The 15,944-nt window shown below is 40.9% G+C and overlaps 1 protein-coding gene across 2 annotated transcripts in view; it reads right to left on the bottom strand.

Moving 5' to 3' along the window:
- TTC28 (tetratricopeptide repeat domain 28) overlaps positions 1–15,944 on the bottom strand; it is a 365,189-nt gene that overhangs the window by 330,634 nt on the left and 18,611 nt on the right. The gene's annotated exons all lie outside the window — the stretch shown is intronic.

Here is a 15,944-nt window from a genome sequence, read left to right as displayed (position 1 = left end):
CATCACTGGTTAGACAAAACTACTACTTAACTTTAAATATAACCCCAAAATAACAGGCTTTTACTAAGAGCAAGCAAAACAAGATATTTAGGCAAGGGAAATTCTCACTGGAATGTACAAAAGTAAGATTTAAGAGGTTTTTTTTACTATTAATTGACACCTATAAGGCCATTCCTGGCTAAGAAAACCAGTAAATATTTGAAAAATGCTGGAATAAATTCTTCAAAATAAGCAAAATTAAACTATATACTTTTCATTAAATCACTTTTTATTTTGTAGAGATTTAGTTACTCAACACAAAAATGTTGTAATAGAGATTTTTTTAGTCATCTGTATTGCATATTTATCATCTTTACTGCAATGTAAAAAGATAAAAGGCAAATATAAACATAAACCCAATAAAAACAGCTATAGAAATAATATTGTGCCTACAGAGCAGATTCTATATAAAATAAATAATGAATAAATTCGACCAAAAAGTTATCATTTTGCTAAGTATTACCCTGAACAAAGAAATGAAATAATATTAGTGAGAACTCTGCTCACAGAAGTGTATATATATGAAATTTGGGGTGCATTTGCTGATATTTTATTTTATTTACATTTCCTCAGCTGAAAAACTATTTTTGCTTGTGTTTGATGATAGACTATTTTATTACACTACAATTAAGCTAAATTGTCAGCCTACAAGATGGAAATAATATGAAATAATCAATAACCCATCAGATGCTTTGTGAAAATCATGACAGGATCTCATGACCTCCCAATGATGAAAGACGTCAGCTGGCTTCGGTCTTGAGTCTGTAGCAAAGTCTCCTGGAGTTGCTGCAGTTTCTCCTGCTCCTGCACGGATGACTGGAGCAGGAACAGGTCTCCACCTATCATACCCTGGGGAGAAGGTAGAAGCGATTTATTACTGCTTCTGCCTTCTTCACTTCATAGAGCTGAAGTAGTACTATGCAGTGAATAATAGAACCGGCAATGCCACCGTCTCTATAGACCCGATGTTCACATGATCGCAGGGCCTGCACAGGTTAAGCAGAGCCGGTGGGTCTGCTCAGATCCAGTAAAACTTGGCCCAGACATTTTCCCTCACAGGGAGTCATTTTCCCCTTTAACAGGTGCTCTTATGGATGTCCCAGGTACAGTAAAAAACTTGAAAGAAAATTTCCCGGAGGGGTCTTTTATGACCTCATGGGGACATTTAAGTAAAAAAACCCACAAAATATTAATCAATATTTGAAAATAAACAATAATATTTCCCAATAAAATTTTAAAAATACTGTATATACTCGAGTATAAGCTGACCCGAGTATAAGCCGAGACCCCTAATTTTACCACAAAAAAATGGGAAAACCTATTGACTCGAGTATAAGCCGAGGGTGTAGTATACAGCCAGCTAGCCCCCTGTAGTATACAACCAGCCAGCCCCTGTAGTATACAGCCTATCCCAAGTAGTATACAGCCTGCCACCATGAAGTATACAGCCTGCCCCCATGAAGTATACAGCCTGCCCCCAAAAAGTATACAGCCTGCCCCCAAAAAGTATACAGCCTGCCCTCAGTATGCCTAGCGAATAATAAAAAAATAAACTTAATACTCACCCTCCGACGATACTCACCTTTGATGCTTAGTGGCGGCTCCCGGTCCTCGGCGGCGGCTCCCGGTCCTCGGCGGCAGCTCACGGTCCTCGGCAGTGGCTCCTGGTCCTTGGCGGCGGCTTCTCTCCTCTATCTTCACGTGCCGGCAGTCGCGTCCATGCGCACAGAGCGATCACCGCTACATCATATTGTGCGCCCGCCAGCAAGTCGCATAGACACGACTGCCGGCACGTGAAGATAGAAGAGAGAAGCCGCCGCAGAGATAGGGAGCTGCCGCCGAGGACCAGGAGCTGCCGCCGAGGACCGGGAGCCGCCGCTGAGGACCGGGAGCCGGAGGGTGAGTATTAATTTTTTTTTTGACTCGTGTATAAGCCGAGATGAGGTTTTTCAGCACATTTTTTGTGCTGAAAAACTCGGCTTATACACGAGTATATACGGTACCTCTTTACAATATAAAAAACATTGCCAAAGTCGCCCTGTTTACCCGAGGCAACACATACTATATGTCAAACCGCCCGTCACACACTAGAAAAATTAATTTATTTTGGTCATTTTCAGTTCATTTGAATACTGAAAAAATTATACACTATACACTAAAAAGAAAATCTCTCTCCTCTTTTAGTAACTTTAACCCACAAACATATAAAACAGTGGCGTAATAATAGCCGTAGCAGCCGTAGCGCTTGCTACGGGGCCCGGGCTCAACAGGGGCCCGGGATGAACAGCCAAGACAAAACTTATGGGTGATGGCACCCCCTTGGATAGTAATACGGGCCCCTGTGCTGTCCTTCTGTCCGCCCACCTCATCTGTGGGCCGACCGACTTGGCCACTCAGCCCACCCACTTCTTTTGGCGCGACCGCCCCGACGGCTCTATGCGCGGCCGCCCGCTGACCTAGTTCATCCGCGCTCGCTCGTCCCAGTCTGTGTGCGACCGACTGGCCAGCCTCCTCCTTCCGCGGCCGAGTGTCTTCACCGCGTCCGCGGTCACGCAGCCGGCCTACTTCCGCAGCTTCCTGAGGACACAGCTTCCCACTGCACAGCAGCCGGTCTGCAGTAAATGTAAGTAAATCCTTATACATATATGTATAGGTTGCTGTGTGTATGTGCTGTATATATGTGCTGTATGTATGTGTGTATGTATGTGTGTATATATGTGTGTATGTATGTGCTGTATGTATGTGTGTATGTGCTGTATGTATGTGTGTATGTGCTATATGTATGTGCTGTATGTATGTATGTATGTATGTGTAGCATGTGTGTGTGTATGTGCTGTATGTGTGTGTATGTGCTGTATGTGTGTGTATGTGCTGTATGTGTGTGTGTGTTTATTCTGTATGTACCGTATGTATTTGTGTATATATTGCATGTATACGCAGTATGTATGTGTATACTGTGTGTATGTTTATATATTGTATGTAGACACATGCATATAAATATTTATATGTATATGGTGTATGTGTATCTGCTGTCTATACTGTATATATGTGTGTATATGCTGTATGTATATGCATTATGTGTGTATACACTATATATGCTGTATGTGTATGCTGTATATAGATTCAGTATATAGTGTTTTTATACTGCATGTATGTGTGTACACAATGGGTGTATACCATATGTAAAAGAATGTGTTGTATGTATGCTATATGTATATATATAAATAGTATGTATACAACTTTGATGTATATATATACTGTATGTATATACAGTTTGAGTTTGTATATACTGTATATATTAGTGTATAAATGTATAAAGGAGTACATAAACTTGTACATATGAGTGTATATGTATGTATGTGTGTATGAGTATATAAAAGTGAGTGTAGAATGTTATGTGTGTGGTGTATTTAAGTGTATAAAAGTGTGTGATTTTGCATAAATATATTTTTAGCGGGAGGGGGGCCCCCATGCAGAAATCTGCCTCTGCCTCTCCTAGTTACGCCACTGATATAAAAGTTTAAAAAAAGTTATCAATATTTTTTAATTTTTAAACTCTATGTGTCACAAAAGACTACACAAACTTTATTTGAACAAAAAAAGAAGTTATGACCCTAACGTATAAAATTTTGCCTTTTAACTATATTGTGCTGGATTAGAGCCGGCTTTCTAAACTTGCTCCCAGAAACCAGAGCTACACGTGTCTATCACGAATTTAGGATACATTTTTTTCCACGCTGGAGATGACACTGCAAGAGTTGGACTATCGCATAGTAATTGGACAACATACATATAAATGACCCAATTGTGAGCATATACTCCATCTTATTCACAAACACTAGAACCGCACCAATGTTGGAAGTGAGTACACAACTATTTCATCCTCATTTATATTCTTATTGTGGCTAAAAAAATTATAACAATCTGTAACAGTCTACTACAATAAAAAGAATAGAAAGTCATAAGGACAATCGACTCTATAGACTCTTCATTTACTGAATATTAGACATATTGCTATTGCTTCTATTGCTTTTATTGTGCTGAGTGTATGTACAACAACTATAGTTGTAACAATTATATTGGTAAGATTTTAGCAAGGGCCCTGCAAACATTATATTCCATATCATATATTGGATCTTAAGGTATTTTATGTAATAAATATGTTTTTATTTTACATTTGAGTAGTCCATATTTCCATCCATTGCGGTTCCAGTCTTTAATGATTTACCACATACTATCTATTATGGAGATACCCCAACGTTTAAACCAGTGCATGCTGGCTGTGTGGTTATAGTGGTGGTGCATTCTCAAATTCCAATTTCTCATTTTTAATTGGCTCAAAACAGACTGGTTGCTAAGGTTTAAAAGTCAACCCTCAAATCTAACTAGTCATATTGCTACAGTACATCTTGACAAAAAAAAACTAAGCAGCCTACAAAATATATTGAAGAAAAGAAATTAGAATTGCCCTGGCTAAATGGGGACAGTTTGCAAGTATGTGTGAGCAATTTTTGACTATGTGCTTTGAATATTGTTGATTAAATGCAAACCCCCGCTTTTTTAAAATTAGAAAAAGCCCACACAGCAGAGGGACATTGCATAAGTGTTCTCCTGGGCTTCATTTCTCTGCTGGCACCCTCTAAAACACTAAAAATAAAATAAACATTTACCAAAGCAATTCATTATCTAGGGCTGGGTCTTGTCTGCCATGTACTATTCATACAACAAAACAGAAGGAAGATGAAAAGAATGTTGAAATCTTACTTTAGAAAAAGGAAGAACGTGCTCCAAATAATATGAGTGTTTACCAGGCAGTTAGATATTTTTCTTGGGGGCATGATGGAGCAAACACATTTGACTTTAAAGTATAACTAAATCTTTAGCCAGTTTGCATGAATCAATACAGCAGATCATAATAGAAAACTTGGTAATATACTTAATTAAAAAAAGAATGTTCCTGATTTTAGCGGTGTTTATATTTTTCATTACAGGGTTCATCATAATAGATTATAAAAGGCGGTGATACCTAATATATTTAAATTTTTCAAACTGAGATTTTTAGCCCCCTACTATATAAATGAGGTATCATCATAATCATAGTGATCAATAGAATAAAGATAACATTTTAATTTTAGGCCACAGTGAGAGGAACCCCAAAAATGCAACAAATCCCAAACCAGGATTGATTATTTCTTTTCTTCCATGCATTCAATGCCATGGGGCGTTCACATACAGCAAGTTACCACCACATATGGGGAATTGGAATACTCTGGAGAAAATGGGTATCAAATTTTGGAGCATTTGGGTTTTTTTTATCTACTGAGAATGTGTAACTTTTTTGAAAAATCATTTATTTAGCCAAAAAAATGTAAATTTCAAAATTGCCCCCGATTTTGTGTTAAACCCTTTAAAAAATTAAAAGGGTCAGAAAATGTTTAAAAGTTGTTTTACATATGCTGAGGTGTAGTTTCTAAAATAGTGTAATTTACTATTATTTAGGCCTCTCAAAGTGACTTGAAAGCAGGTCCCTCAAAACTACAATAGGTGCGGAAACTATTTAAACCCCTTTTTCACACTTTGTTTCATTGCAGCAAATTGGTAAGATCAAAAAAGTTATTTTTTTGCTCATTAATGTACACTCTGCACCCTATCTTGACAGACAACTGAAATGTAGCTATTTTTGCTAATTTATTAGACAAGAAAAACTGAAGTATCACATGGTCATAAGTATTCAGACCCTTTCCTATTGAGTAGAAGCATCTTTTGAGCTAGTAAAGCCATAAATACAGACATAAGAATAATGTTTTTCACAGCTGGACTTGGGTATCCTCTGCCATTCTTCCTGGCAGATCCACTCCAGTTCCCTCAGGGATAGATGGTGAACATTGGTGGACAACAATTTACAGTCTCTCCAGAAATGCTCAATTGAGTTTAGGTTCAGGGCTCTGGCTGATTGGTCACAAAGTTGAAGCTACTGCTTTGTTATTTTAGCTGTGTGCTTAGGGCATTGTCTTGTTGGAAGGTGAACCTTCAGCCCAGTCTGAGGTCCAGAGCACTCTGAAAGAGGTATTTCTTTCGTCGTCTTGTCCCTCCAGCTGAAAAACACACTCATGATGATGCCACCACCTGGTTTTCTCCACACATACCACTTCCATATGTCTTACACCGAGGAGAGGCTTCCATTGGCACACTCTGCCATAAAACTCTGACGGATGGATGGCTGCAGTGATAGATGACTTGTGGAACTTTATCCCATCTCCCTACTGCATCTGAGTTCAGCTACAGTGATCTTGGGTTTCTTTTTTACTTCGCTCACCGATTGCTTAGCTTGGCTGGACGGCAAAGTTGGGCAAGAGTTGTGGTCATCCCAAATCTCTTCCATTTAAGGATTATGGAGGCCACTGTTTACTGAGTGCTTCAGAAATTCTTTTGTAACCTTGGCCAGACGTATGCATTGCCACTATTCTGTCTCTGAGCTTCTTGGGCAGGCCCTCAGACCTCATGATTCTCATGTGCTCTGACATGCCCCGTGAGCAGTGAAGTGTTTTACAGACAGGTGTTTGTCTTTCCTAATCAGTTTAATCAAACACAAATGGACTTCAATGAAGGAGTAGAACCATCTCAAGGAGGATCAGAAATAAATAGACAGTATGTGAGTTAAATATGAGTGTCACAGCAAAGGGTCTGAATATTTATGACCATGTGACCAGTTTTTCTTGTTTAATAAATTAGCAAAAATATCTATATTTCTGTTTTTTTTCTGTCAAGATGGGATGCAGAGTGTGCATTATTGAGCAAAAAAGAACATTTTTGAGTGAAAAGAGTGAAAATTTTAAAGGAGTCTGTTTTTATGAGAATGCAAAAAGTTGTAAGTCTCATAACATCCTAAACAATGAGAGGACGTATAAGAAACCATGTCAACATAAAGCAGACTTTTGGTAATTATGTAATAATAGTTATTATGTAATTTTGGTGTTATGACTATGTTTCCAAAAAGTAGAAAACTTAAAATTTTGAAATTGACAATTTTTCCAGATATTTGCCAAATATGTTTTTTTTTCATAAATAAATGCATACATACATATCACCAAAATCTACTTTGAAGTGAGATGTAAATTAGTTTAAAGAGAGCTTAACACTGAAGTTTTCTGGCCTCAGAATGTGCCAGTCACTGTAACTGATGGTCCTGCATCCAGGGATATCATTGACCAGATCTCCTAAAGTTGGCATATAATGTCACTTTACTTGATGTAGGGAATATCACCCAATTAGTGACCATTATTTAGGGTGGTTGACAGTTTTTAAGAGGACCTTTCACCACCCCAAACTTCCTAAACTGAACATACCAGCATGCAAGCACTTGAATCCTGATTCTGGGGCAGGTTGATGGCAGGAGTGCGCAGCCGCTGCTCAGCGTGTACTCTTCTCTGACACCATCCAATGCTGATTGGATGGTGTCAGTGGATTTTAGCATAGTCACACACCCCTACAGCTCCTCCTCTCTGACGATACAGCCCTTGGAATAGTCACATCCCGGTGCTCATATCTCAGGAACAGAGGGGGCTAGGAGGTAAATTCAAAGTGCCCCAAAATCAGGATGCAAGTGCCTACATACTGGTATGTTTAGGAAGTTTGGGGTGGTGAAAGGTCCTCAGCTACGCACCACTGACATGAAGGTCAGGCGGAAAGGTCAAAATAATTCCAGAAGCTAGCTTACGTGGCACAGAGGCCCTGATAAATATGTGCTCAATGAAAAACCTATATCTGGATTTCCACTACTATGTGGCATTTATAATACTGATGTCTTTCTATGTGATGCTCAGCCGTTTAGTTCCTGAGACTCTGGTGCTCAAGTTTTTTAAGTTTTATAATCTCAACTGCTAAAATAGTGAAATATTTCAGAAGGTAGAAGATTGTGCTAAGAAAATCAGCCCTATACACACTCATCTCTCTTGAAAATAGATTGGCTCTCAGAACAGCATAGTAAGTATGCCAGGTATGAACATTCCAGGGGCCAAATGATTAACCACAGATTTATTAATATAATCCCTTTTTAATAACATAATATCCTTTTTAAAGTAGCCACAATAGCTAATGGATCCCCTGAGAAGTTTACTTCTCCTTTTCTACTGCGCTGACATTGCACTAAAGTTACCCACTTCCAACACAGGTTATTAGGATGCATCAATGATACCATCATTTGCAAGTCCCCACCGGCATCACTGGGCGCACCATGCATGCCCGGGTCTCCGATAGCGCTGTCGGGTCCTGGACATGCACACCAGCGCCGTGCTGCCGGAAGTGGGGCAGACGTCGGACCCGGAAGCTGCCCAACATGCATGCGCCGACGATACCCGCCTGAGAGTACATAACCTGGCTTCCCAGCGTCAGGTTTTGCACCCCCTGAAGAAGCGTGGGTGAAACGCGCGTTGGGGAGTCTGAGAGGCAACCATAGATTGCGTGATATGGGTTGGACAATAGTCTTTTATTTGTGAACTTTATTTTTGGGTGCACATCTTATGTTTACCTTTGCCATACACGGCTGTGTAAATAACATTAAAGGGGTATTCCGGGAATATGAACGTCTGACACAAAAACCCATGATGCTATAAATAAATGAATACAACAATACACAATGTCATTAGTCACAAAATGGAGCTTAAATAATTTGATTTTATGATTTACAAAATTTATGACCTCTCTAAAGTAGGTGGAGTTATCACTAAGATGGCCGCCACTGGAAACTACAAGTTCCATGATCCTTTAGTTCTCAGTAACTCCTCCTACCTCTTATGTTCTGCTCCCAATGATGATGTAACAGGTTTTCTTGCACTGTTACCATAGTAATGATGTGTAACTGCCATCACCACAACACTGACCATACTGGATGCACTGCAACCAACTGAGTACAGCCAAAGCTAGTGGTGATCACATGACCTGCCCAGGCAGGTGCAGGACATGTGATGTGGACATGTGACCAGCAGCCATCTTCTGTCCTGCAACGGACCGCGCGGAGGAAATCAACGGACTGATTAAAGGGCCAGTAGCATTTTAATTTTTCATTACAGTCTATGTCACCAGCATTTTCTGCTAAGGGGAGAAAAATTTTAAATAACAACTAATTACACATTAGCTTATATTTTGAGTGCCCTCTTCTATATGAATTATGCTGATTCCTGGAATACCCCTTTAACCATTGATGTGTCATCTAAGGGAATGAGTAATATACCCTTCAATGTGGTCATGTGGCTTTGTCCTGTCGGACTTATTGTTTGGAATACCTATGTCATATTAATTATTTCATGACAATACAATTTTGTGTTGTTTTATGCATTAAATAAAGATATTGATTTTTTGGTTTTATAAAAAAGAACGTTGTAACTCCGTTTTTTGTGGTAGTACATCATTTGCAAGTAGTAGCCCTCACTACACCCACACTGCTCCATCCCTCAGGTAGATGTGCCAGTAAAACAAGTAGCTGATATTGCAGTTGTATGGGCTATCTTGCTAGCAGGTTTTGTATAGGGCAGTGGTGGTGAACCTATGGCACGGGTGCCAGAGGCGGCACTCCAAGCTCTTTCTGTGGGCGCCCGGGCCATCGCACTCCAGAAAGGACTCCTGCAGTTTCAAACAACTTAAAAGATGCTGCTTTCAGTGATATTTTAAAGTGATACTACCTTGGCTACTTGGGACTAAGAAGATGGAGAATGTGAAGGCAGGGCAAAATTATCTTTGGAGGACACTGGAAAGAAGCTACAACGATGCAAATGTTTCCTCTTCCTTTCTATTGTGTTGGTGTCCCCAGGAGGCCAATATGATTGAACATTGTTGAAGAACAGGGAGCAATCAGTTACTGCATTAATTTTTGGTTGACACCTCATGAAAAACGAGGGGGGATCGGGGTTGCAGTTTGGGCACCGGTCGCTAAAAGGTTCGCCATCACTGGTATAGGGTGTACCGATTTACTGTATAATCACTCGGGCTGACCTATGTATTTATACAGTCCACTATATAGGTCACACCATATACTAGTTCTGGTAGTTAAAAATATTGCATTGACCTATTCGACCTCTAGGAATGACTATACCTACTAATGACCTACTAATACTTAACTGATTTTAACTAATATGTAGTAACACAATTAAAATCCCAGATCAGGGTTTTTAATATGGGCCCCTGTGGATATAAAAGTGTCGCTACTCTCTGAGACTCCAATTGAGTAATAATAATCTTTATTTATATAGCGCCATCAAATTCCATAGCGCTTAACAATTCTCGGGGGATATATATTAAAATATAATACAGAGAGCTTCCTGTCCCTACTGGCCTCTGCTCATATTCGGTCGAGTCTCTGTATCTGGCAACTGTTAGGAAGCATAGTAAATTTTGATGCAATCTTCTGTGATATGTTGACGTGGTATGGTTTTTAAAGGGAACCTGTCAGCAGAAATATACCTAATAAACCACTACAAGTATGTTGTCAAGCAGCTGACCACCTTCGAGATCATGTTTCTTTCATGGCCCAAGGTGGTGGCATCATCCAGAAAATCAACTTTGAAGTGACTGTAAATTTTTTGTATAAAGTCAAGTAGGGGGAGAGTTTAACACTGAATTCAAACTTTCCCTGTCTCAGAATGGCCCCCTCACTGTAATTGATGGTCGTGCACCCAGAAAAATCACTAACCAGATATCCAGAAGTCTGGTGCAAGACTATTGCTGTTTTTAAACACCTTCTCACCGATGCCCTTTTTCAATTTTATGTTTCTGTTTTTCGTTCCCCTAGTTTTAAAATCCATATCTTTATTTTTCCATTTACGGAGCTTTATAAGGGCTTGTTTACTGCATATACAATTGTACTTATGCAGTGTATTCTTGTGGGCTCTGTTCTTACGGCTTTCACTGTGCACTCCAAATGAGACCTCCCCTTTATTCTTTAAGTTTGAATCTGCAGGCCCTTCAAAGATAGCAGGTTTTTGTCAACAACAAAAGACAATTACCTGTCGCACTAGTCATGGAGCCAACAAGAGAGGGGGGGGGGGGACTACTAGACCTTATCCTAACCGACAGACCTGACAGGGTATCAAAATTAGAGGTTGGGGGGAACCTGGGAAATAATGATCATATCCTTGATTTTGTATCACGCTTTACTAAGAACGCTAGTGGTGGGGCAACAAACACTCTAAACTTCAGATTAAGGCCCCAAAATTACAGATTGAGTGAAATATTGCCAGGGAGAGCAAAAATAATCCCAAATTATTTTTCAAGTATATAAATGATAAGAAACTAAAAACAGATTGTGGGCCCTCTGAGGAATAACATGGGGGTCATGGTGGAAGGAGATGAGGACAGCCTTCTCGACTGTCTTCCCCTGGTGGATGACACGATGAGGAATGATTTAAATTTGGAATGTCCATCAGCTTGGAATAATAAAAACTATGGAATATTATTATTACTGTCACGGGTGGACCCGCGACCCACATCGCGGGTCGCGGGCTCACCCGTGCCTCTCGCTCCCGCAGGCGCCACGCCAGCGCATCTCACCTCTCCCCGCTCCCGAGTCCCGGCCTCGCTCCGTGCGCGCGCGGTCCCGTGCCTCTGGGCGCGCGCGCGACTCTTCTAGGAAATTTAAAGGGCCAGTGCGCCATTAATTGGCGCTGGCCAAATTGTCCAATTCTATTTAAGCCTGCCTCTTCCTGCAAGCCCTGCCGGATCTTTGTGCCTTGCGCCCTAGAGAAAGCTGTTTTGATGCCGTGTGCTGTTCTTGAGATTTCCTGTTGTGACCCCTGCTCCGTTTCTGACTACGCTCCTGTGCCGCCTGTCCTGACCTGTTGCTACGACTCTGACTACGAACCTGTGCTGCCCGTCCTGACCTCCTGCCTGACCCCGACTACGAGATTGCCTGCCGATTCTGTACCCCGACCTTGGCTGCCACTGCGGACAAGTCACGCCTGCGGAACGACCTGGTGGTACCACGCCGCAGCAAGTCCAACCCGCTTTGCGGCGGGCTCTGGTGAAAACCGGGTGCCACTTAGACTCCGGTCCCAGGTAGTGGCTTGTGCCATCGTCCGCAGTGGTTCAGAGGATCCACAACCTCTAAGCCTGACAATTACTACTTATTATTCCAACCTGATGACCTTGTTCAGCGCCGAAAAGCGCTGTTATGTTTTATACTTTGAATAAAAAGATGTGATGAATCTGAAGATGCACTATTAGTGTGGATTACCTTTACTTGCATGAACTGGATTCTTTACTGCCATGGGATAAACCGTTGGACGCTTATTCCTCATGGCCTCTTTCCACTGCAAGCTGATCTTCATTGAGATTATACTATAAGATGTTGAATCAAGACATCTAAAATGTGAGCACCCTAATTCTTTATCCACTTCATCGAAATTCATATACTACACTTGAGTCTTTGCGCCCTGTGTTCTTTCTTGTTTTTTCATTCAGTGAATCAGTCCATCCCATATCTTTATTTGAGGGGATTGTAGAGATGCTATCCTGGAGTATCTCACTACATAACCTTATTACCCAGCGTCAGCATGGGTTAATGAGAGATCGGTCCTGTAAGACTAATCTGATTGGCTTCGTTGAGGAAGTAAGTTCCAGACTAAATCTTGGGGACGCTGTGGATGTTGTATATCTGGAATTTTCAAAGGCATTTGACACAGTGCCGCATAAAAGGTTGGTACATAAAATGAGACTGCTGGGATTAGAGGAAATTTGTGTATTTGGGTAAATAACTGTCTTAGTGAAAACAGAGGGTCATCATTAATGGCACATTTTCAGATTGGGTTGACGTTACCAGAGGAGTGCCACAGGGGTCAGTATTGGGGACACTTTTTAATATTTTTATTAATGACCTTGTAGTGGGTTTACACAGTTACACAGTTAAGTTTCAATATTTGCAGATGATACTAAGCTGTGTAAAGTAATAAATACTGAGGTCGATAGTTTAGCATTACAGAGGGATTTGTGGAAGCTTGAGGTGCAGAGAAATGGTGGATGATGTTTAATGTAGATAAATGTAAAGTTATGCACTTGGGCCATGGAAATAAAATATATACCGTATATACTTGTGTATAAGCCGAGTTTTTCAGCACAAAAAAATGTGCTGAAAAACCTCGCCTCGGCTTATACACGAGTCAATGATAAAAATAAATAAATTAATACTCACCCTCCGGTGTCCCTGATGTTCCTCGCGGCTCCCCGGCGGCTCCCGATCCCTGTCGCGGCTCCCGGCGGCTTCTTCACTCTTCACTGGCCGGGAGATCGCGCTGGCCGTTGCACACTGTGATGCGACACTGTCGCCGCGGATGACGTCATCAGCGGCGACAGCACGGCATCACAGTGTGCGACAGCCTGCGCGATCTCCCGGCCAGAAAAGAGTGAAGAGTGAAGAAGCCGCCGGGAGCCGCGATGAGGATCAGAAGCCGCAGGGAGACGCGACGAACATCGGGACAACGGAGGGTGAGTATTAAGTTTATTTCTTTATCTGTATACTAATAGGGGCTGCTGTATACTACTGAGGGCAGACTGTATACTGATGGGGGCAGGCTGTATACTACTGGGGGCTGTGCTGTGTACTACTGGGGGCAGGCTGTATACTACTGGGGGCAGGCTGTATACTACTGGGGGCAGGCTGTATACTACTGGGGGCAAGCTGTATACTACTGGGGGCAAGCTGTATACTACTGGGGGCAAGCTGTATACTACTGGGGGCAGGCTGTATACTACGGGGGGCAAGCTGTATACTACTGGGGGCAGGCTGTATACTACTGGGGGCAGGCTGTATACTACTGGGGGCAAGCTGTATACTACTGGGGGCAGGCTGTATACTGCAAGGGGACAAGCTGTATACTACTGGGGGCAGGCTGTATACTACTGGGGGCAAGCTGTATACTACTGGGGGCAAGCGGTATACTACTAGGGGATGGCTGTATACTACATGGGGGCTGGTTGTCTGTATACTACATGGGGGCTGGCTTTATACTACACCCTCGGCTTATACTCGAGTCAATAGGTTTTCCCAGTTTTCGGTGGTAAAATTAGGGGTCTCGGCTTATACTCGGGTCTGCTTATACTCGAGTATATACTGTAATTTTGTTCTAAATAGTAAATTTCTTGGTAAAACTGGAGCTGAAAAAGACTTGGTGGTATTGGTGGATGGTAAACTTAATTTTAGTGATTAGAGCCAGGCGGCTGCTGCTAAAGCAAATAAAATTATGGGATGTATCAAGAGAGAAATAGATTCTCATGATAAACACTTAGGTTTGCCCTTATACAAATCCCTGGTCAGACCACACATGGAATACTGTGTACAGTTTTGGGCACCAGTGTATAAAAAGGACATAGTAGAACTGAAACAGGTGCAGAAGAGAGCAACCAAGATTATTAGGGGAATGGGGGGGACTTGAATACAATGACAGATTACAAAATTTGGGATTATTCAGTTAAGAAAAAAGATGACTGTATTTGTACGATGTACAAATACCTGAATGGGCAGTACAAGGATCTCTCCAAAGATCTTTTTATACCTAGGCCTATGACAAGGACAAGGGGGCATCCTCGTCTACGCCTAGTGGAGAGGCGATTCTACCATCAACATAGATAGCAAAAATATCAAGTGTTATGGGGAAACAACATTTATTTAATTCTTAAAGGTTGATGGACTTGCGACTTTTTCCAGCCTTATATACTATGAAACTATGATACTATGAAGTTGGTGTGATTACAAGGAAAACCAAATCTATATTTGGGTTTTATTTGATTTTTAATGGGTTTCAAAAACATAAAATCTTTTGTCCATATTCTGACGCTAATAACATTTGATTCCCTTTTTATAAAAATTTTTATGTGTGGCAAAATGCCAAAAAAGTCATGAAGATGAGGTATACGCACGGGTGAGAATGGAGATAGGATAAACAGATATGGTACACTAAACAACCAGACACTCTGGTGTCCCAAAGCCTGCTGAATAAAAACAAATTAATCTGTATGCTCCTGGGACTTGACTATGTGATCATCTGATCACCTGATCACTTGTGCAAAATAATAGACAGCCATACTGATGTATGGAAGTGTATTATTACAGTCAGCCTTTGCATAGGCTGACACCAGCACTGCTCGGCCAAAAGGGTTAAACAGAGTTAATTCCTGTTGTGAGTGCAGAGGCACATTGTCGCATACAGCAGGGCACCTGCAAAGATAACACAGGCTCTGTTTCTGTGCGATCTCCATGTCATTGGGAAACAAGCACACCATGATGCACCCCAACAGCAAGGTCTCTGCAACTTTTCATGTTTCTCATAGCATTTTGAAAAAAAATAGGGCTTTATTTCCCAGAATCATAACAGAATCTTATGCTTCATAAATAGCTTACATGTAGATACAATTAACTTTGCAGCTAGCTACTCATGGGAATGCAGATTTTATATAATCGATTCTTAAGAGATATCACTAAGTAGATATTTGAGTTTACAAGATAATCTGAAAGAAATAGCTTTGCTCACAAGGGGAAAATGCATACACATAATAGATTCCATTAGATACGAAGATTACATTTTCCTATCTTGCAGATGGATTTGATGCATTGGTAATTCTAACAACACAATCATTTGGACATAATATTCTGCAGTCATTGCTGTATTTATGGAAGAAAGTACAGACAATAATTGATAGGTTACACAGATAAAGGATTTATGGACAGGAATAAACCATATGAAAATTAACTGATCACTTACCAGTTTACATTTTATATGTAATGGTTTACACCTTATTTATGATTGAAAAGGTTTTATTGAATATTAAAATTAGATATGAAAAAACTAGGGTGATATTTATAAGAAGTGTCTGAGAGAAAAACTGTCCTAGCTGCTCTAGCTAAACTAGTGTTGTGGGGGAGA

This window comes from Engystomops pustulosus, chromosome 1 (assembly GCF_040894005.1).
Source record: "Engystomops pustulosus chromosome 1, aEngPut4.maternal, whole genome shotgun sequence".
Classification (NCBI taxonomy): domain Eukaryota; kingdom Metazoa; phylum Chordata; class Amphibia; order Anura; family Leptodactylidae; genus Engystomops; species Engystomops pustulosus.
Note: the sequence above shows the minus strand (reverse complement) of the source record. Positions and strands in the feature narration are given on the sequence as shown.